Here is a 4,435-nt window from a genome sequence, read left to right on the forward strand (position 1 = left end):
CCGAATTGTACTTGTGAATATAGTTGCTAGACTTATCCAAGTGGGAGACTGTTGGAATAGTGTCTAAGGCTGCAACTATATTAGGCAAGTATTTGACCCGGTTGTGCATGGTCCTTTTAGGTTGCCTTCACCATAGCAACTTGATAGGATGATTTATTAAGAGAGAGTAAATATTATTAATATATTATGGGAATAATATAAAGAATAATATATTGTTATTTGATTAATATAAGTCATAGAATTAATTGGAATTAATTTGGTGACTTAAAGAGGTTAATTAAATAAAGGGGTATAAACTGTCAATTGTTTGATAGTTAAGCTTTAGACTATAAATCCTTATAGATATATAGTGGACGGATTCTAGAAGCTAGGATAGCTTCAAAATCGTCCATGACTTATCTTAGGAAAGGATTTGGATAGCCTTAAGAGAAGATTATCCAATTAGGGTTTAGGTTGTAACCCTTAAGGAGTCTACAAGTATAAATAGATCCCATGGGCAAGGGAAATCGACACCTCACCTAAAGTAAGAGAACCCTGGCCGATTTCCTCCCCTCTCCTCTCTCCTAAATCATCTTCTTTGCTATTGGTGTTTGTAAGCCATTAGAGGAGTGACAATTGTGACTCTAGAAGCTCCAAGACAACAATATCAACAAGGAATTCAAAGGTATAGTTCTAGATCTGTTTCAATGTTGTTATTTAACCTAATTAGCCATTAGAAGTCTTGGATTCAAAGCATGTTTAATTAGAAAGCCTAGATCCAAGCATTAGGGTTTTGCATGGGCACATAGGAAAGTTCTTATGGCTAAAACCCATCATGATTGTGTTTCACTTTGCATGTTTTACTTCCCTGAGTAATTTTAATGTTATTCAAAATTCCACAGCCATTCATACTTTTGAAAGTAAGTAGTGAATTAAGACAGTCATGAATTGATTGTAGACTGTCGATTGAGGTTAAGACATTGCAATTGGAATTTCTAAAATATTCATGAGTACTTTTGAAAATAGAGATTTTAAGTATTGGATAAACCCACGCTTATAGATTACTTCATGGATTTTAATCACAAGTAATTGTAAAGAAAATATATATAGTTCATAGTTTACATATCAGATGTGAATTGTTTTGTTCAAAAGCATCTCGTACTAGATATTATAAAAGGGTTATTCAATGTGTCATTTGATATGTAAATTGTAGGACTATATAGTCAATGTAATTCTTTCATTTTCCTAAATAAGGATAAGCGATATATATATATATATATATATATATATATATATATATATATATATATATATATATATATATGGGACCCTCAATGATTTGAGTTGATCTATGAAAACCAGGCCCCTGGTATGGACTAAATTGATGCGTTCGATTTTGTAGTCTAAATTGATCACAAATCGGTAATCGGAAAACAAATAAATGAACATGTGGTTGATCATTTATTCCATGAATTTGTTCAGACGATATCTTGAAGAAAGAAGGAATAATTGATCATGTATCTTAGGGCCAGTGTTTGATTTGAATTAGAGTTTGGCGGTGGGTTTGGAAAACACTCTTTTCTGATTAATTCAAGGTCTATAATTGCAATTGTAGTTACAAACTTATCCAAGTGGGAGACTATTGGTTTAAGGTGTCTAAGCTAAAAACTAAATTGGTATATTCTTGAATTAGAAGCAAAGTCTTTTTTGGGTTGACCTCGTCGCCAGAAATAGCTATAAATGATATTATGAGAGAGGGGTATAATTTATTAAACTGTTATATGATTAAAAAAAACTAATTGCAAATAATGTGTGTGAAACGAACTAGTTTTAATCCTACTTTTAATTATAAAATAAACACACCAAGGCAGTGGACCTATCAATTGTGGTAAAGTTAAATAAGTAGGGTATCGAACACAGGGAACAAAAAAGTAAAACTAAAAGCTAATATTATATAAAAATTAAGTAATAAGGGGGTTTTCTCTAGTTTTCCAAGACTAGAAACTTACTAACTAATACTTAGATTAATTAACTAAAAAAACTAGATAAGCAAAGATTCAACAAAATTCAATAATGAAGGGAACTGCTGTTTAGTTCAACTCAATTGATCCTATGGTTGATATTATGGAAATAGTGCAATGGATTGATTTTTCTATTGGCTACCGATTCAAGTGATTAGATTCACGTTAGCTTCAGTAATCCTTAGAGAACAAACTAACTCAAACAGTGGTCAGTTGTCTAATTTAATTAAATTCACTAGGTTATTTATTCAGGTTAATTAAAGTTTGTAATGGTCAACTAAATTGGTCCTTTAGTTAACCTCTTGTTGACGGTTCATCACACAAGCTCACACATGAATTTACCTATTTTTCTTATTAATTCGAGTTTCACATTCGCTAATCCTAGTCATATAATAAAGTGTTCACATAAATCATATGAGGTAAACAATTAATAGATGTTCGTGCAGCTTAATTATCTTCCTATTAACAGAAAAATAGTTATCATTTACACATAAGGTTCTTTAACAAGCTAGAATCAACAAAATCACCAATATTAAATCAATCCTACCATAAATCAAACCATAGTCTCAATATTGTCTCCCCAAACAGAAGTTAAAAGATTTTAGCTCATGATTGAGGTAATTGACAACACAAAAACGAAATCTAAAAGTCCAAACATGATGAAAAACAATAGATTGAAGTAAGAATGATGAAAATTTGCCTCAAATCTCCTTCGGGATTAGATTTAGGGTTGTATCTTCGTTCTCCAGATCTCGTCTGACTCTAATTTGCAGCTTGTTTCTCCCCAAGGGTTCCAGAATCATTTGTGTCGATCTAAAAAGTCTCTTTTATAGATTCGCCTCGACTCGCCGAGTCCATGACTGACTCGTTGAGTCCATCCCTTAATTCCCGTACACGGTAAGTCAAGGAGTCTTTATCTTCTCGAATCATCGATGCGACTCGCCGAGTAGTCGACCCTACTCGCCGAGTACCTTGTGGTTTTAGCATTTTTCTTCTTTGCTCAACTTCCAAGCTCCCAACCGCTTCTCCTGCTTCCTTTTGCTTCCGAGCTTCGCTTTTGGACTGAAAACACAATTCAAACACTTTTAGGTATCTTTTGTCCAGGATATGCAATTAATTAGTTAATAAATGATAAAAATCTATACCTAATATAAGACTAAATATGCAAATATCAAAATACCCCACACTTGACTTTTGCTTGCCTTTAAGCAAAACTGAATTTTAGTACATTAGAATCACATAGGACAAGTCCAATCGAACCCAGTCATTACACCAAAACCGCAACGCATGCATTTGTGTCTAAAATTTCTCTAGAACCCCCCAATATTCCAAATACATACAATCCTCATAAACATTAACCCACTTATCCCGAACAATGCTCATTTTATGCATTCCTCCGAATCTATCCGCAGAAAACCTCCTATCCTCAAGGTATTTTTGGTTGAGCAACCCAAGCATACATAATCTAGAAAATTACAACTTTTCGATACCACTATGGAGGTATTGGAATTCTTCACTTCTTTGATAATTTGATCTTGATTTCTTTGAATTCACCACCTTCTTTGATTTAATTTTTGGTATCTTCAACTTTTGAACTTTTGGAATTTTGATCTTTTGATCTTCACTTTGATTGCTCGAAAATTCTTACAACTTTTCTTGTAATTCTCTCTCTCTTGTTTTTTTTACATGTACCTCACTTTTTTTTCACTCAAAACCTACATGCTTAAGCAAGGGCGCTCATCTTCAACCTTTATTGGCTAAAGATAATAAATTTCTTGGATACATTTCTGGTACACGATGCTAAACATATTGCATCCTTCGAACTAAGCAAGGTTGTGTTTTTGTCCCATGATTTCACTAGAATAAAGGAGGCCACAAATGCACTAGAATGTATATAGGCTCAACTAAACATTTGGGTCTTCATGTAATCATCAAACGCAATACTAACATGGAATCCTAATTGCTTTTACCAAAATTTCTAATTTAGTCCTAGCAATTTTTAATGCAAAATTTCAAAAATTTGAAAATTAAACTAAAATTTTAACTAATGAAACCAACCCCCTACCCCACACTTAATTTATGCAATGTCCACATTGCATATTATGCATGATAAAGAACAATAAAATAAAGAGAGAATTGGAACAAACTCCCCTGGGATAGTAGTGCAAAGTTGATATTTCTTCTTTAAGCTCCATCTTCAATTGACTTTAGACATGGGAACAACTCATCCATGAATTGGGTGTCAAAATCTCGTGTAGTATAGCTCCAACTATAAGGGAAAAATTCTTGGAAATGCTTGGAAAATGATCTCCAAAGAAAAGAACCAATGCCCGTATCAAATGTGGTCAAATCCTGAAAATATAATTAAAGAGTGACTCGTCGAGTAGATATGCTAACTCGCCGAGTTGTAGCTTGACGGGCAGAAAAGTCGCGAA

The sequence above is a fragment of the Lactuca sativa genome, chromosome 3, assembly GCF_002870075.4.
Source record: "Lactuca sativa cultivar Salinas chromosome 3, Lsat_Salinas_v11, whole genome shotgun sequence".
NCBI classification, from domain to species: domain Eukaryota; kingdom Viridiplantae; phylum Streptophyta; class Magnoliopsida; order Asterales; family Asteraceae; genus Lactuca; species Lactuca sativa.